The 19,837-nt window shown below is 41.5% G+C and overlaps 1 protein-coding gene across 7 annotated transcripts in view; it reads right to left on the reverse strand.

Moving 5' to 3' along the window:
* brat (brain tumor) overlaps positions 1-19,837 on the reverse strand; it is a 108,436-nt gene continuing 88,599 nt past the window's right edge. For all 7 annotated transcript variants that reach the window (XM_012364558.2, XM_012364556.2, XM_012364557.2 and 4 more), the window contains one exon: positions 1-19,837. This exon is cut by the window's right edge and continues 11,685 nt beyond it. The gene's annotated coding sequence lies outside the window, so the exon portion shown is untranslated.

Consider the following 19,837-nt stretch of genomic DNA (forward strand, 5'->3'; position numbering starts at 1 on the left):
TTGAAGCAAACAAAATACTTTATTGTTAGATATTATAGTACAGTACGTGTAGCCCGTGACACATTAAAACAGACCATTTAGTTATATCCTAAATAAATAGCCCTCTTATTCCATAACCAATCTTGATATGACCCTTTAATATCTGGCTTTCCTCACCTCTTTCTCTCTCTCTCTCTCTCTCTCTCTCTCTCTCTCTCACACACTCGCTACATTATTCCTCTCACGCTCTCTTTCTTTCTCACAAGAGAAATCACCTGTCTTTCTCTTTCTACCTCTCTCCCTCTCTTTCTTTCTCTTTCTCTCTCCCTCTCGCTCTCTCTTTCTCTCTATTTTTCTCTCGTCCGCGATCCGACATCTGTTTTTTTCACGATCCAATCATTAGTAGCGAATCGGTTTCGCGCATAACAGGATAGGGGGTTGTTTGCCATGATTGGGACGAGTCTTTATTAGAAAAAATATTTCTCGCTCAGTGTCTTTCTTTCACATGCATATGGCAGACACATACACGCACACATACATACACTCGTATCCTCGTATGATTTTTATTATTTTTCGGGATCGCTTCTCAGTTCCGTGCGCTTTCAAATGCTTCCATACGCTTGCAAACTGGATTCCATATTTCCAACATATGGAATGCATGAGAAAAAGATATATATGTATAGAGAGAGGGAGAGAGAGAAAGAAAGAAGGGCAGGTAAAAGTGAGAGAGAGCAATGAAACATGGAAACATATTTATGTCATGGATCCATTTTACATGACCGTTCGCGAAATTCTTCCTTATTCCTCTCTCTCACTCTCAATACGAGTCGAAGCGTACATGAGCGCTGCTCCTGTTAGCCGACTACAAACGCGAGCTTCGCCCTCATGCTTGCGCGACTGAAAAATATGAGAATCGCGAAGTTTCTCAACCGATATTCTTGAAAATTTCGATCCCGAATAATTCGCGTGAATCAACAACTCGCAGCGAGAGCCGCACTCTCGATGTAATCCAACTGATTTCGAGCTCGTTCTCTTCCCGAACATTTTCTCGAATAGAAAAATAATTATTGCTCGTCTCGAAGAAGAAAGGAGAAGAAAAAACGATAGAAACAAATTTAGAATCCGATATACATTATTTCGATAACATTTATATCGGCTTCGTCCGCTTTTCGTTCGCGATTCTCAGAGGGGTCTGACTCTCTCGACTGAAAAAAGTGGCACAACCTACATATATAGACACGTATATATATGTACGTATGTGTGTGTGACTCGCGTATCGTTATTATTTTTTTTTTGTATTCTGGTTGTTACCGTTTTTTTTTCTTTTTATGCGGGTACGGGTACGTACGTATAATCGCTACAAATATAAGTCACAGGCCAACATTTCGTAGTACAACACAGCACAATCATTGTCGTATCATTACGTGTTATTTTTTTTCCCCCCCTTTTCCTCACGCGTCCGATAGGTTTCCACATCGTTAATATTACAGTATCAAGTTTAAATCATATAATCGTAGTAATATATATAATATATATAATATATGTAATATTAAAATTGACGAGATATATTCTATTGACTAGGCACACTTAGTTCATAACAAGAAAAAAATTGTCTCTCCCTCTCGCTCGCACTCACTCGTATCCGTTTTACCTTCACTACGCCGTTTCACCTCATCCGCATCCTTATCGCTTCAACTTGCGTAACTTCGTAACGTTTCTGCTCTATCTTCACCGTTTCACGCTTCTCTCGTATCTTTTATCATAGGTAATAACAGACGGGGCTCGAAAAACTGGAATTGAAGAAGAAAAAAAGAGTAAAACGAGGAATCGAAACAAGAGCTCCGATCGTAAACTTTTATTTTCCTTACAAATCTTATAATTGGCTTCGATTAAATCTCCTCTCTACTTAATTGCAACAACTTTCTTATCAACATGGCGGACGCGATTTTCGAGCCCCGATGATGGGCACTGTTAAAGTACCTTCCGCACAAACTCGTGGCCTCTTTTTTTAATACTTAACAAACCGTGTCGCTATAAAATTTGCTTCGCTCTGGTTGCTCTCTCTCTCTCTCTCTCTCTCTCTCTCTCTCTCTCTCTCTCTTTCTCTCTTGCTCTCGCTCTCTCTTTCTCTCATTCTCTCGAGCGGACGCTACCACTTACATTCATACACATACATACATACACATATATCAGTAGTAAATATTATCGTCCCTTATCGTATTATGGAAAAATAGAAACTTCTGACAATAAAAACCAAACAAACGTGAATCGGCGACCGAGGGGGGGCTTTGCGAACGAGGGGTTTGCGGACGTTGCGCCGATCCGCTCTGCATCACTGTCACGAAAAAATTCTCAACCCTTCTCGACGTGCCGTATCCGCGATATCGAAAACCTGCCTTCGTTCAAAAACCGTACACGCGAGCACGTACCGTAATGCGCGAATCCGTTCTATCAACAACGTTGCCGTCGCATGTCGACGAGTAAAGTCCGACGTACACTTGAGAGTTTCGTTTCTTCGAGAACGGCTGACGCGAATAGACGATGGATACAGAATTCGGAATGATTTTCAGCAGGTATTTGCGCCGGCGGAGTTTTTTTGCTCCCCGACAACGCTATTTCCCAGCGCTGAAGATTCTCAGCATAGAAAATTGAGAGTGACTTTGCAACGATGCGATTTCAGCGAACTTCTTCTCTGTAGACGCGACGTGGAAGATGACCGTCCACACGAAAATTCTCCTCCTTCGAAATGCGGAGGGAGAGAGATGTATGCTCTCAGGTGTACGCCCGACGTCGTCGGTAACAAAAATACATTTGAGGGCGGTCGATCTTCTTCGCGATTGTGAGGAAGAATTGAGCCAATTCCAAGCGCGCACGTACACATATACATATATATCGCCCCCGAATATACTCTCGCCTCGTTTACGCCGCAAAAACCGCACACGTACAAACGACCAAGTTAATAAAATAATTATTTCAACTGGAAAACCCTTTATACAGATTTACAGCCGTTTTCGTCGATTCATTTATGCAGAACGAGACGTGTGCCGTCGCTTCTCAATTTGAAAACCGGTCTGATCGCCGAATCGCCACGAATATCGTTCGCGAGTTCGTTCTTCCTTCGCGGCGTCGTCAAACAAGAAGCTCGCCGAAGGAGCACCGACGTGTTATCATCGCTATAAGTTCCATCGGAGCGATTGCGCGATGGGATAAATGTGACGTTACCGTATCTTCCAGCACCAGAAGCAACATTTTCCTGTGTACTTTATATGCAATATATAAAATGTATCGTGTAAGACGCACACCTCCCGCCTAGCTTTGCGTATGCTGCTATTTTTCCGTTAAAATGCTTTTGCAGATTGTTGATAGAAAAGGTTGTTGCAAAAGTCTCTGTAAAACTATATTTGAATACTTCTTTTCGTATATTAAAGCGATTACTTCGTGTTTTAGAAACATTACTTTTAAAAAATTAAATTGGACATTGAATTGAATTGGAATTGCAAAGTGTCTTTTTTCCAAATTATCTGTACGAATTTTACGATTTGGCGCTTTTTCTCTTTTCTTTTTCTCTCTATCATGTCAAATGATTTTATCGGGATAAACGTTTAGTCATTTGTAACCGCCGATTTTATCACTGGAAAATGTTGCCGTGTGCATTTACAAGCCCGCCTATCGCATGCGCTCCGATCAACTAGCTACATTTCCCATCCTCGTTTCTCTCGCGCGAAACATCCGAAGATTACACCGACCACACGCGCGCACCCCGCGTTACCCGCGCCCGCACCCCATCCCCCCCGCGGCGCTTGTTTAACCATTTACAGTCATCGTCAATTATTATTATTCACGTCTCCGTCATTTCCCTCCCCCCTCCGTTCGTCCGCCTCTCTCGCTCGCATTCTCTCGGTTCCTCACGCGTCCTTCACAACATCGTCCTCGCAACATGCAAATTTGATTTCTTGAAGTAGCCGCGATCAGCTTACGCTCTACTTCGCCTTTTGATAATATATGTATATATATTACAAGTGTGTACGTATAGAGAGATTACTCGTGTACGCGTGTTCGTGATTAATATATGTATATACGTACGCAATAATTATGCAGATACCATTCATACGGATTCGCGGATTTCCGCGACGTTCGTACGCGTGTACGCGTGTGTGTGTGTGTGTGTGTGTGTGTGTGTGTGTGTGTAGTGTGTTGCGTTTATGTGAGTGTGGATGTACATTTATCATACGTGTGGGATACATCGGCGTATGGAATGTGCGAATGGCCGATAGCCGGCGGCGAATAAAGCCGGTGTCCCTTCGTCTGTCATTGTTCTACACCTGGAAGGAGCGGTGAGAAAATGAGGAGTGGTCATGTTCCATTTACGTTTGTTTCTCTTGTGTCTCCAGTGTGTGTGTGTGTGTGTGTGTGTGTGTGTGTGTGTGTGTGTGTGTGTTGGTGTATGTATGCATGTGTGTACGCCACATTGCGTTGGTGTGCATTTCCTTTGGCTGATCATTAACGCTAAGACTTAACAACGCCGGATAAACGCGATATAAAAGAATTGTCCGCGCCGTTCGAGACTGAACTTCGAGTTTGTTATTTTGTCCATTGATTAATAATCGCTTTGTTTCTTTTTTTTTTTTTTTCTTTCTTTCTTCTCTGTTTCTGGTGCGCCTGCTCTAAAGAAAGAAATGTCGCGCCTCGGGCCCGACGTCGCTCTCCTGCGTTTTCGTCCTTCGCACGATTTCCGAAGCCACCGCGCCTCCCAAGCGAATCGCGTACGTGTGTCTTGTGCGAAAATTAATCGTAACAAGTGCCATGGCTCCGTGGAGAACGCGTCGGCGTGTGCACCATCTCGCTCCTCTATACACAAAAATACGAGCTTCGTGGATTCGCGATGCAGAGAGACTTTGTCTATTTTTTTTTTTTTTTTTGATTTGGTAAGCGTTAACCCTCGACGGAAAGCCTCGGGGGATCGTTAGAATTGTCATAAAAGCCGACGATATACTGCTCGGCAGAAACCGCGGCCGCAGTTTTAATTACTTTAATATTAATCGAGTAGTATAATATATTGTAGTAGCTCAAATAGTGCATTAAGTTCACACTGTCGTACAGTCAGACAGACGCGGTAAGTCCGTGGAAAAATCTGAAAGTGTTTAACGAACTTGATATTCGTACGAATGCGATAACGCGCATCTTCGCATTTGGACGAGGAGACTCTTTTTTTTTTTATTGTATAAAAATAAGTTCTAATAGATTGTTTTAGTTTTATTGAAAGAATTTCTTCACCGTACCGCACGAAATTCCAAACAGCGCTTTTGGAGAGATCACGATAAAATATTTCCGCGATTAAAAATATTTTCAGCCGATACTCGTCGTTTTTTCATAGTCGGACCAAGCAGACGTATTTTTTTCTCCCTCTTGCTTTTTCTCCTTCCTCATCTGTCGATCGAAAGTCGTCGGGGACCAGGCGCGGCGCGCGAGCGCGAAATCGGTTTGATAAATTCGATTTGATACAGTTTTGTGCATACGTAGTTAGAGTCTTAAGTATATTCCGCATTTTTGCGCGCAGAGCTGAGTGAATATGAAACGGAATGCATTACAATTCGTAATGTATGACTCGTAAAGGGAATTCCAAAATGTAATTCGCAAATTCTTTCATCCCGATTACTTAAGTTAATGAACAGTACGAAGGTAGAAAGGTGAGCTTACATCTCTGTGAGCTTATAATGGAATCCTGTGTTTTTCTCGGAGATATTTGAACAAATCTCGATCGAGGAAACGCAATTAGCCTCCTTTCGAAAATAGCAAGGTAATTTTTTCCCAATTTCGCAAATGGCAGAGCGGTATAAAATATCACGTGAAAAGGGCAGCTCGTCGTCCCGGTTCTGCTTCGACGTCGGAAAAACGACCCAGCTCTGCCCGCGAACGGAATCGCGATCGCGTCGTGAAGAGCGACATGAAACGCTTCGTGAAACGCGACCCGAAGTCGTACGTGTGCAGAAACTGTAACCGATTTAATTTCGGCGAGCCGAGATTTAAATCTAAGGGAAAAACGTGCTTCGCCCAAATCGTCTTTTCCGTTGTGGAACGAGCGAGCGGGCGAGCGGGCGAGCGCGGAGGTCGTCGGAAACTCTCCGCGTGTCTGAGACGCCCAAGTTTTCGAACTCGTCGAAATTAACGTCGGTTTCAAATTCTGCTTCCGTGTCTACGAGTAATAAACGTGTTCCTGCGAACCAGCGGTAAGAATAAAGGGCCGATCGTCGAGTATAGAAAAGATAGACCGGAATCGTCTGCGCGAAAACGAGCGACGCGATTTATTACAGCCATCACGAAGTGCGACGCGAGCCCCGCCGCTTCCATCCCGCTTCCCTTCCCCCCCCCCCCCCCGTTAACGCGTGTATTCTTCTCTTCTATTTTCCTTTCGCCTATCCCTTGTCAATTTTGTCGCGTTTCCTCCTCCACTCGTTCTACCACAAGCACGAAACATCGCTTGGTCGATTAGCTTACGAGTCAACGTACAAATATAATTAGAAAAATATAATTGGTAGAAGAATATAGAGATAGAGAGTGTTAGAATCGATTGTTTGTTATGTTCCTTTTTTTTCTCATTTTCTTTTTTATCGATTACGCCTCGATAGTATTCCCGCTCCCCCTCCCGCGCTCTTTCACCGTCCTCGTCCATTTAGTAGCAGTGCTCACTCGGGAGTTTTATCTTTCGCGAATCACTTTCGACGAAAATGCGTGCGTGCGCGATCTCTCGGGAAGATCTCGCGTTCTTTCCTCGCAAAATTAAAATTCTTGGCTGCGCACACCCGGCCCCTACGCCGAAGCGTCAAACTCTCGCGATGAAAGAAAGCACACCTAAGTTGGTATTTAACAAATGTAGTGCTTCATCGTCCGTTTTATAGTCGTCCGATCTATCCTTTTCGCGTTCGCGCGTCCGTTTAGCATCCCTCACGCGTCTGCTCGTTTCATGCACGCTGCGTCGCCAAGAAGCACAATTTTTTCTCTCTTATTTTTTTGCTTTTTTCTTTTTCTTTTTTTTTTTTTTTTTTTTAAGAAACGAGGATCGCATGCTTGTCGCGTCTCTTTTAGAAGTCACGCGAGAATATACGAAGAATCGTTCACAATCAGTCTTAAAGGATGGGTGAAGGTGGCGGTGCGACTCCTAAAAAGTGCGACCTCCCTCGCGGCGATTCTCTCGAATTCTCTCCTCTGGACGCTCGCTTTTTTTCTCTCCCCCCGAAGCGACGTACTTTTTATCGTACCGGTATCGACGCTTTCGCCTTTCGTATCGCGCCGACTATCCGACGGATATTTTTGGATATCCGAAATCGCTAAAGAGTCTCGGCGAAGTGAACTAGTTTTTTTTTTTTTTCTTTTGGGAAGATTTCAATCTTCCCCTTTTTCTCATTTATACGCGTATGCCTCGAGATACGGCCAATAACGCTTCCCGATCGCTGATAATCGTAGAGCGCGGAGACGCAAAAGAGGGATACCAATATCGCGGGGAGAATATATGAATAGTGCGTGAAAGAGTGTGCATGCGAAGCGTTCTTTACACAATATCCATCCTCGAAGGTAGTAGTTACGCTAACGGCGATTTCTTTATACAGCGGCTATAATGTGTGATCGTGTTGAATGTTGTGCGCGCATAGCATATCGATATCGTGTGTACACGTGTCTCTCACGTTTATATGTGCTGCTTACGTTAATCCCCCGACCCCCTCTCTTTCTCTCTACCTCTCGCTCTCTAAAACCCATCTATTCCCGTGTGCGTAAAATGCGTGTGCGTTGTCGCGAGTCCTCGATTCGAACGACGGAGAGAAGCGTCGAATTTTTCACCCTCTTTCTTCCTAATCTTTCGATTCTTTCACAGGACAATGGATTTCTGCTTTTAATCACCGTCTCGCCTCTCGGCGGACCCCTTCATAGAAGAAAGATTCCTTTACTGTTTGCTTAACACTAGAACGTCCGACAATTTCTCGATTGAATACCCACTTTTCTAGAAGCTCGCCTTTACGCAGTCAAATCGAAAACTAAGCTAAGCGTTGAATAATGCACAGGAAAGAGCAATAACTTTGCACGCGCCACGTTAGCGGACGTCTATATGCGCATTCTGAAACGTACATATGACATTATTTCGAAACTCGTCATATACGATGAAAGAAATAAACGTTCTGAAAGCTTGAAATAATATTTCCGCATTTAGAGTTTTAGACAGATGCTCATTTCGCATTATTTTTGACGCTCCAAAAAGGTGTGTACTCGTATAGCTAACATTACTTTTTATAAAAACTATTTGATGCCGTTGGATCGCAATTACTGTAAATCGTTGAAATCGTCGATTCAACCTCCGGGTGTTCTAGTGTTAACGACCTTCGATTCCTCGCGAAATCGAAGAGGTCCTCGATGACCGTATCGTATCGCAAGAGTGCGAGAGTTTCGCGAAACGGAAACGCGACTCAGTGCGACGCGACACGACAACGCGCGATATATGCAGTAGAAAAATAAATTTTCTCAAACGTTTAATAATGATGATAATACGAGGTGCTTCTTAACACGCGTCATCACTGCAGGGTTCGTTTTATTCTTTCTTTTTCTTTTAGCCATCATCGCTCATGTTTGTTCTCGTAACGATTTACCTTCTCAGCTGTTGCGTGCGGATCATTGTAAAGCGATTATTCATACATTTGCGTCACGTTTAATAAAATATTCATATCTTGTCAAATACGATCTACGTGTTTTGTATTGAGTGCGAAAGAAGATGGACGAGCAGTGCGATCCTTTCTTCTTATTTTTCGATTCCAAATTCATCCCTGAGATACTTGGCGCATGTTAAGAAGCACCCTGCATATCGTTACGATCAACGTCCAACGAGACAAAAATACGAGACCCTTTCTTTTTCTCTCTCTCTCTCTCTCTCTCTCTCTCTCTCTCTCTCTTTCTCTCTCCGTGCCGGCCCATCGGCAATCGCCGTCGGCGAGGTACTCACGACCGAACGAAAGGGGTGCGGTAGAACATATGTATTCGCGATACTTCGCCGTGCTTTGCATTCGGCTGAGGGGGGAGGGGGGGGGGGGGGGGGCTCATTCTCTCCGTATCCGCGCGAAGGGGTATAATAATGGGTGCGTCGAAATAATCGCTACGCTACGACTCACTATTGCTAATCTACACGCGTGACCACGGTCGACCCTGAGGCGGGCCCCCGCCTGTAATATCTATCGACAAGAAGAGAAAAACCGAGTTGTAACTAACCTTAAGACCCTTACTTAAATATATCCCTACAGCAGTGCGAGAGCACTCGCGTCGCGAGCGTAGTGACTCAGCTACGTGACTTACTACGAGCGTCTTATTACGACTGGCCTAAATCCTAACGAGAGGGTGTAACATCGCGATCGTAACATCGCGCCGGTGAGGAAAATGGTTATCGATTCTTGCGCGTTATTACGAGATAACAGACCGCATTCTCGGCACGTCTTTTAGCGCTAAACGCATTCGGCTGTTCGATTCTCTTCGCGCATTTGATTCACCATTAGTCCTGATCCGCGCGTTTCCCTTCATCAGTTTTTCATAACTTGTTTCTTCTCGACATTATTTTATCATCTAAATTTGAAAAAAAAAAAAGAATCGATTTTCGATAGTTCATAATTTTGAAGAGAGCTTTCCAGACTTATGTTGCGGGATATATTCTACTCTTGAAATCCTCGACATCAGCGCAGGCAATTCTTTCACATTGTTAAACTTTATATGTATAATCGAACGTGAATTCTGATGTTAGCAGAGAGAAACAAAACTCGAAGCTAAGTAGCCACATTCAGCGCTAAAATACGATGAAAATACAAAGCGCTGCATTTTCTCGAGAGATATTTATAGATTTTGACTGCGAGTTGCGTTAGGTATTTAACGAATCACGAAGTATGGATTAATTATATACCCCCAAAATAATCCTACCGTAAAATCATGTTCGCATTAGCGGAGGTAACATTGCACCACCAATAAATAGAATTATTCAATAATGTTATATAACATTAAACAAAGTAAAAGCCAATTCGTTCGCGTTTAGATGCTAAAGGTATTTTCATTGTTCGTCGATTGCTTTTTTTTTCGTATCAAATGGCTGCAAAATTTTTATCGTAAAACAAAGTGTTACTGCTACTATTTAACCACAATTCATCGTACGATAAATATTCATTGTGCGTAGCAAGATTGAAACGACGGATACGCATATTGATCAAACAATATCCGAAATATATCGGTAAAACGGCGATCGCAACGCTAACCTGATCAACCGACACTCGCGAAGTCTCTCGGTAAAAAAATAATTTGTTTGCAGAAAAATATTCTAGTCGGGAAACGTGATCAACGAATTTTACAATAGAGCTAGCAGACGCCCCACGCGTTAATAATCATCACTCAATAGAGATAATAAATATTCCAGCAACAAATAGCGCACTTGCCGTTCCGCTCGTGGCAGCCCGCGACTATCGGCGCGTCACTTCGATAATGCACTTCTTTATCGAACGGTGCAGCTATCGGCATATCGATAAGATATATTGAATGTTCGCAGTCGCTTATTACACGGACAGCACTTATAACGCAGCGCGTCGGCGATAAGCTCGCAACAAATGAGCTCCGCCGTTTGTTTAACGCTCGAATACTACGACGGATTAAATAGCAGTCTCTCAAAAGTTTCGATGTCGGCAAACAATACGATGCTACAGAGGTAATCGCGCGGTGTGTCGGCGCGTCGCGAGGAAGAAGCATTTTGTCGATAATGCCAGAATCTCTCTTGTGATTTTTGTTACAATTTTACCTTTACATTATTACGATTTGAATAAATTGCTCGTCGCGAATTCATATCGGGATTTATAACGTTTTATAAGAAGTTTGTCCTCACTTTGTAACGCGAGAAATTTAATTTCACCTTTCTTTAACGTGTGCAACACGCATGTATTATTACGAGCGTTACAATCGTTCTTTGTTGTAACGAGCACAAACATTCATCCGGTAGCAAAACTCATTTAATACATCTTCAAATAATTTCGTGTTAACAGGTGCATTGTACATACATACGCCGATATAATTGCAATTGAGGTAAATACGTGTAAAATTGCGGAAATTATTTTGCCAGGCTTCAAATAAACTATGCATATTATAGTTCAATATTACACATTAATTGCGATATTGCGGATTTCGGAGATTTGCGAAAATTGAAGACAACATATGTGCGTTATCGAGCGCTCGATATAAACGTGGAATATACTTCACGTCGATTATTGGTATCGATCTATTGACATTGCCGCGATAAAATACAGCCGCGCGTTATATCTATAATGAACAGCTAAATTATGAAAATAAAATAAAATCATAAAATAAAATATAAAACATGCCTCAAGATTTCAAAACTTAGAAAGATTTCAGATCGTCATAAATCTTTTCTCATAAATAAAAAAGTAATTGCGAAAGAATTAACACACAAGAAGACAATTAATCTTGTCAGTTGAAGAACGTATGAATAAAACATTTTACTTTTAGCAATTAATGCAATATTAAACGCTACATTTTTTGCACAAGTATCTCCATATATGTACAATGAAACTGTTTTCGAAAATATTAAAAACATATAAGAACTCAGCACTCATTTACGAAATAATTAAGATAAAACGATCGCTATGACAAGGAGGTGATATCGATTATAAAAAAAGTCGGCCAACATTATTGAATAAAGTTATAGTTAAAAATACATATATTCAGCGGCAACATTTTTATAACAATAAAATCGATCAACATTTTCGCTGGACATTTCTAGCAAAATAATATCACATAACGTGAATTATAAAAGCGATGAAAAAAAATCACCAAGTTCTTTGCATTCGTGTAATTATATAATTCATGTTTATTACCGTTTTAAATCCGCGATATTGATTTCCGACGATTCCTCAGTTATTAATAACGACCCAGTTTACGTCTCGCGATAATGAAATTATAGCGGATTATTGTTACAATGTGGAATAGTAACACGCAGTGCGCTTTCAATATGCAAAACAACACTTTGCGGATTGTTCTTTGCTTTTTTGACTCGCGATTATTAGAGAGAATTAATTGCTCGCGCTCAAAGCTCTCATATCAGCTGAACTCTCTGCTGTGAAATATACATAAAACTGATACATTTGTTACGAATCGAGTGAAACGGTTTTACCGGGAATTTTAGCAGGAAATGCGATATTCTTCGACGTTCGTTCGAAAGTCGGGCAGCGAAATGTCGCGCATCGCGTAATGATTGTCGCGGACCAATTGAGACCACATGGATAATCGCGGAGAGGACCGATTCCGGCAAGTTTAGGGACGTATAGAAGCGAACGGGGGAACGCTAATGCGGTTAAAAAGGGGGGTTGATATTGTTACAGTATTGGTGTTCAGTTACAGTTTATCGTTACTCTGCCGAACGCGGGGGTCTAAGTTAGCAAGCGACTATATATATTATACTCTTTAGCAAGCGCTACTTATAACGCCGCGACGCTTAAATAAGGTGGAGCGGCGTTACTTGCGTAGATAATGGCACACAACGCACACAACATCGCGGTCTTGTGATAATAAACGTCATAACGACGCATACGCCGCCCATATTTACATAAAGCTTTCGTCGATAAGAGTATCTATAAGGGCCGACTAGTTCTAATAGCCAACTTCTACGACACGTAATCAAGCGGCTCGCTCGATCGCTCGATCGCGCCCGATCGAGGTCGAAGGACGACATTAAGATCGATAAGTAACGGGCGACGGCGTATATAGATATACATATGGTATTACAATGATAATAGAGCAGAGCTGTTGTAATAATGATTTCATAGCAATGTAATATCGTGCCGATGATCGTAATTATACGAATAGTCGTGCGATAACCGTTCGCATCAGAAGACTATAACTTTTCCTTCCTCCTTTCTCTTAGGCTGTTAACAACATTGCTTTGTAGACTTCATTTACGCCACTCATCGTCGCTCCCTTTCGGTCTAAAGATTGTGTCGTTTATGTTTAACGTCGTGCTAGAACTCCCCCAACAATGGCTCTTCCTCTTCCTCGTTTTCAAATTAAAATAGTTTTCGAAATAATTTCCGTTCGCGCGAGTTCCCTTCGTCCGATAACAGGTTTGTCGATAGCACATTTCAAACGAATCGCGAACGTTTTAAATGGGGGGGGGGATTTTTTTTTTTCGAAAGAGGGAAAAATCGATGGTAGAAGGAGCCACCGAAAAGTGGCACAATCGAATGTTTACAAAGTTATCACTAACAACACCGGAAACGTGCAACTTCCCACACCGTCTCATACAAATCTGCGAATGCGATAACACGAACGTTTTACACGGTGAAAAATTCCCCCCGCAAACATGAGCAAAACGCAGTTCAATCAATAATGAAAAATTACGTACAAACACGTTATAACGTATCCGATAAATTGTTAATATCATATATAGTTCGATAATTAGTCGTAATGTCTTCTATGATACCTATACGTATGCGTACGCTATATGCGCGTATATCGTTAATCGTTAATTGATACATTGGCTAATGTATGTATATATAAATATGATAAACACTACCATGACGAAAAATAATACTCTAAAAATCTTTCTCTCCCCCTTTCCCCATTCCATTTCCCCTTTCTCTCGCTGCGCGTGCCTTTTTTTCTCAAAAAAAGTCTTTCGGTCGTCTCCTTTAACGAGATTTAATTCGGTCCTGGCGAGTAATATCCTCGACGAGGATTCAGTTCGTTTGAGCGAGCGAGACATCCTCTATCAATCTGCTCAAGATCCACTTCCACGCGGCCGATTTCGACGAACATCGAATAAATATCCAACACTGGGGATTAATAAAATCGTACCGTCGCGTCGCGTGGAAATGCGGGTCTTAAATTGATCGATATCTCGATATCGTAGGCCGGATCCAGATCACGTCTAGTCGAGCAATGAGAAAACTGAACGGAAAACCAAGCGATAGTAATTTGCATATCCTTCAATTGCAGAATATATCAATGACGATGGAATCAATAGTTGATATTTTCGCGATTGCGGGAAAATTGGCTCACTCATTATAGCGGAAAGAAGTTGATTGAAACCGATCGTTTGCCATTGCGATTCGATTTGTAAAATGGAATTTGCGACAAACATCTTAAATCGTTATGATTTTACGGACTCCTTTTGCTTTACTCATGACGAAATAGAAAATTTATCTCAGATCCGGAGATGTGTTCCACGAGTTTTCCCTCGGATTCGAGCGAAAACGATTCCTCGAGCACTCGCTGCGGGAGTATCGTGAATTCACGTGTCGCGTAAGATCGTTTCTGAGGGACGTGAAAGAGAATATCACGCGCAAACAAAGTCTCGATCTAAGTTCACCAATGTCGATTCGATGTAATAGAGTACGGGATTATCGTACATCCCCTTGGTACACACCTGTACCGAAAAGATTAATCTATTATTATCAAATGCGTACAAGATCGGGAGATTACATCTTAGTGTACGAATGTTCGACATTGTGGTCTCGCTACGATGATAATTAGAAAACAGGATTGTCTATAAATGAATCATCGCTCGATCTATCAAAATGATCTCGTGTAAAGCGCTTTCTCAATCAAAAACAGAATCGCACGAGGCTTTTCTAGGTATAACAATAAAAACGTCCTTGCGTGAACTATCAGTACTGCGTCGCCGCATTTTATTCCATGATCCTTCAAACAATTATACGTTCTGGTCTCTCTCTCTCTCTTTCTCTCTCTTTCTCTCTTAACGTCACTTTTAAACGCCACGCCGTCGTGTCAAAAATATCCTAATTCTAACGAATCTATCATATGATTATCGAAATAGAATCAATCGATAAAGAGTATTGTGCTCCGTACAACGTAAGTGTAATGATTGTAAACTTCGTTCGTTCAACTTTAATCAAAACACCTAACAAATCAGACTTGCTGAATGAATTCCCTCGCACATCAGTCCGTTCCCTGGGTTGAAAGGTTTAGTTCGATACAAGTTTTCGAAAATCGAGTGTTCGATGCTGTCGCGAGTTACGAGGACCTTTAAGAGATTTCCTTTCGAGATTCCGGAGGTTGTTGTGTTCGCGAAAAATGTTTCAGGATCCTGCAGAGGTTTTCGTGGAAAAATATTGCGAGGGCGTGTCATTTGCAAAAATAAAATCTCGACAATTACAACATTTCGAAATCGATATGTCAAACACATTTTACTTCCATTACTTATATCTTTAATTTATCAAAGAACATTAACTTTCAATAAACAAGAGTAAGTTTACTTATTAATGAAAGATATGCTTTTTAGTGTCAGTTTCAAGTAGTAAAAATGTGCCTCGAAAGGATTAAATCGTGTATAAAAATTCGCGCATGTCATGTGTGAAAGACTAATTGCTTTGCTCCCACATCTTTTTTTTATATTTGTCTCATTTAGCTCCTGCCTATTTTTCTTTTCTGTCGATCAGCTCGGAGGGAACGTTTATTCTTTCGTATTAGGAATTATAACAATATACGTGATAGGTATCTTATTAGACTGTCGTGTCTCTCTTTCTCTCTCTCTTTCTCTCTCTCTCTCTCTTTCTCTCGCTCTCGCTTTCTCTCTCTCTCTCTCTCTCTCTCTCTCTCTCTCTCTCTCTCGCTCTCTTGGCAATCACTAAACTCTATTATGTCAGTTTGTCTTGCAAAAATAAAATTTCCAAAGAACAACTCTGATATTCGATCAACGATCGTCGGTATTTATGAACTGAGCGCGATCAACGATCGTTCATCGATCAAGTCAGCGAGAATTCGACACTTCGAGAAGTTGGCTCGCGCTTCTTTTCTTTCCTTTCTTCCGTCTTTTTGTATTCAAAGTGCAAAAGTCGTAACGGTACCTTCAAAAACAAACTTCGGTCCCGTTGCCATAATTTCCGAGAAAGAATCGGCCGTCCCGTCCGAAACCTGTTCGAGAGTTCCCTACATCCCTTTCTCTCTCCATTCGGGACGAATCGCGGATTCCGAGCTGCGAACGGCGCTTTTCGCGTGGTCACTGCGGTTCCGCCTTTGCTTTTGTTCGCGCGCATTGTTCGTTCCATTCGCGCCGGTGTGCGTCGAAATTGAACGGTGTGCCAAGAAGAAGTGGAAGCGGTAGACGAATCGGTCGATAACCAGATGCGCATTAAAAGTACATACGTTTAGGGGTGGTAGAAAAAAGATTCTCGCGGGATAAAAGGTTCCTTTGGTGGTTTGCAAAGGTTACGTTTTCACCCTTGGCTTTGATGTTCCCTAGAGTAATTGACATGAAGATACTTATAGTTTATACCTCTCTTCCACTGAACGGCCCGACTCGATTTCCTTCACCTTCCCTGTCGCCACTCACTTCCGTTTTCTCGCGACTCAGCGCGTCCGCTCGGCGGTGGAAATTGATCTTAAAAAGGTTATTCTAAAATCGATATTGTGTAAAAAGAAAAAAAAAGAGCGCGGTATTGTGCGATATTTTGTTAATTCTTAAAGTCCTTTTTTTTTATCCGTCTTTCAATGAAAAACTACACAAGACGGATGAGAAATTCTATACTTTCTTTGAACCTTAGATATTAAAATTCAAATGATAAGAAGACAAATTATTTTCGTAAGAGATAAAATCGGAAATAAAAATTTATGGAAGCAACATTTTTCTGGATGATGCAATTTCCATCGCTAAACGCTACCTCTCTCGATTCGCTTTGTTTATTGGCTCGCGTGCAGAGGGGAATGGACGGAGTTAAAAAATTCTGATGTTCAACAACGTGCACGATGTACTTTTGTTTGATATTTAAAACAGTGTATTATATTTCATGCAATCTTGTTTCGCTGAATTTTTCATTTTTCAAGATACCGATAACAAGTGGCGATGGGTTAGAAAAATGCTTTGCTTTTCTTTTCAATATATCTTTTCCATCCACTCTCCCCTGCCTTTTATCAAAGAGGTGAACTCCGCGTGGAAGAAAAGACAACAACGATTGCGGTGTACGTGTACGTGTTGTGTAGAAAATCAATCCGCGTCTTCGAAATCTTCCCCCTTTCATCAATGCGTACATTGTGCTTGTCCCTTAATTATTGTACTACCAGGATACCTAACAATAAGAGAGGTGACTCGAGAGCTGATCCAATCAGAAATTTATCGGCTTTATTGTAATAAAAAAAATTAACCGCGCGGAACAGATCTCATTTCAATATTGAGTTTGTCGCACGGACAAGAGGAAAGACTTATTGAAATCGATAACGCTTAAACCGCAAAAACTCCTCTATTTTATATGCAACGCTTATTTTTAAATGTGTCACCGTGTATCATTGTGTGAATGCATTAAGAATTCTTTCGCCGAAGAGTCATAACATTGTGAAATATTTGATTTAAAAACTAGTCGGATAATACGCTAAATGTATGTCGACCTGGTTCCGAGAGTACAAGGATTAAGCATTCGACACGCGTCAGGCGTCGCGGATTTTTTGCGCGTATCAGCCGCTATTGTTGCATTTTCCGCGCGCGCAATCCGCGCGCCGGGTCGCTTTAAACGCGCTCTTTTGTTCGCCGGAAGTGTTACGTGCTACCGATTACCGTAATCCCGGGATCGTTGCGAGAGAAAACCCAAGTGCCGCACAGCTGTCTCTACGAATCGCGAAAAATACGTAGGAATGTTATGTAATCGCGGACATTTCAACGTGTGTATCGATAACGAGCGTAATATGCCACCGTATCTAACGAAAAGTATGCGAGAAACGTTCAGCCCCTCTCTCCTCCACTCGTGCGTCTCGGCTTATACTCTCCCCTCCGCGTCTCTTTGTCGTCTTATCTCCCGTATATTCTTTCGTCCTACGTTCTCTCGTCGCTGCTGCGTCGTGCGGCGCGCTATCAAACGCGAGTTATTATCACCGTGACCGGCGTGTCGGTGCACGGCTTTTAAATAGTCGTTAATTAATAACCTACAAATAGTACTGTTCCCAGGTTTATTTATTCATCGCGCCTCCCTCTCACGCTCACGCACACACAATTTTTTTTTGTGTTCTTTGTTAATTTCAAAATTTAAAAAAATACATATATACTCTCAACCGGACACGCGCATCGCGACGGGCGCGGTCTAACTATTTACTTTTTCTTTTTCTTCTTTTTTTTTTGTTCAACTTGTCAAATAACGCTTCTCCCGCTTCTCTCTCTCTCTCTCTCTCTGTGCTCCCCGTCTCCTCTCTTACTCCCATACACCGTCTTACTCGTGTTAACTTCCTTAATAAAATCCTACCAATCTATGTAATAATAATAGTTAATTTAAATATGCGTGTACGTCGTATATATATATTTATAATGTAATGTATTATGCATAATATTATGTGTCTGTATTATGTCGATTAGCGAATATAGATATGAATAGGATTTATATGGAATATAATGACGCGTAATGTTAGGGTAGGTAATAATTTATCGATAATAATGACAATAATAATCATAATAATAAAAATAATAATATTAGCAATAATAATAATAGTAATAGTAATAATAAATAATAATAATAATAATTATAATAATAGTGGTAGCAATTGCCACAATATAAAATCGCACCGCAGGGATCGATAATTGGCGACTAGAGTTGTACCGCGCGATGCTCGCGCAGAAATAATGATAAAATTCGGCAGTTATAAATAATAATTGATAAATTCGTTGAATGGCAATCATCAATCGAGGTAAAGGGATAATCCGACAAAGTCAATGGCGAATAGTGTGTGCTCTAATGATCCGATAATAAATGACGATCGATCGCATTTGGCAACAGAGTCGATGAGGGGGAATAATAATTGTCGTATGCCAATAATAATTAATGACAATAATAATGTGGACTGACATCACGACGACGCGTGAAATAGTAAAACCTTATTAAATCCCCTTTCCAGCAATGATAATAATGGTAATAATAATAGAGTAATAATAGTAATAGTAATGATAATATAATAATAATAGTAGTTATATCCCTGTGCTCCGCGCACATGTCCTCCCGCGTGTACGTGTGTGTCATGCGCGTGTCGTATGTATTTATTTTAATATAATAATAATAATAATATATATACGTGTGTGTACGTGTAATCCTTATCGGCTAATAGTGTTTAATCATTACATACGCTGAGTGTTTAACTTTGTTTTACACGCGATTGCGAAGTAGCAAAGGTATCGAGAGGCCATGACTAGACATTCAATCGTATAAGTTTTTCTTGTCATACGACTTACAATAGTAATAACAAGATGACGGGCGGCACCGGAAAAATGGCCGACGAATAAAACACTCGACTTAATTATAATATTCATACATTTAATACATATAGGTCTCGCTTCTGCCTCCCATCCCTCTTATCCCTCCCTTCCACTCACCCCCTGTCACTCACCCCTAACGCGCTGTTTTACTTTCAGTATATTAGCTCCTCGAACGTTTAAGGAGATGCTTGGCGCTCCTTCTTCTCCGTCCTCCTTCTCCCGTTCTCGACGGTAAAAATTAAAAGAGGGTAAACGTTTCACGATTACGATACAGACATCATGGAATACTGGAGGCTCCTTATTTATACGCCACTTAGTAAAAACCTTATTCTCTTTCTCTCTCTCTCTCTCCACACCATCGTACATCCTTCCGTCCCTCTCCCTCTTCGTTCTTTCCCTTCATTCGTTCACCCTCGCTAGAGTCAAATCTGAAAAACGCACGAGATCTCTAAGCCTAGAAAAACGTACCTTAAATTACAACACATACCGTACCACGCGCTGTGCGCAATCAACGGCCGTCCGCGATCGAATCGCAGTTCGATCCCACCTTCTTCTTCCTTCCTTTCCCCGCAAGAAAAATATGGCGGTTCGTCGGGA

The sequence above is a fragment of the Linepithema humile genome, chromosome 2 (assembly GCF_040581485.1).
Source record: "Linepithema humile isolate Giens D197 chromosome 2, Lhum_UNIL_v1.0, whole genome shotgun sequence".
Lineage (NCBI taxonomy): Eukaryota > Metazoa > Arthropoda > Insecta > Hymenoptera > Formicidae > Linepithema > Linepithema humile.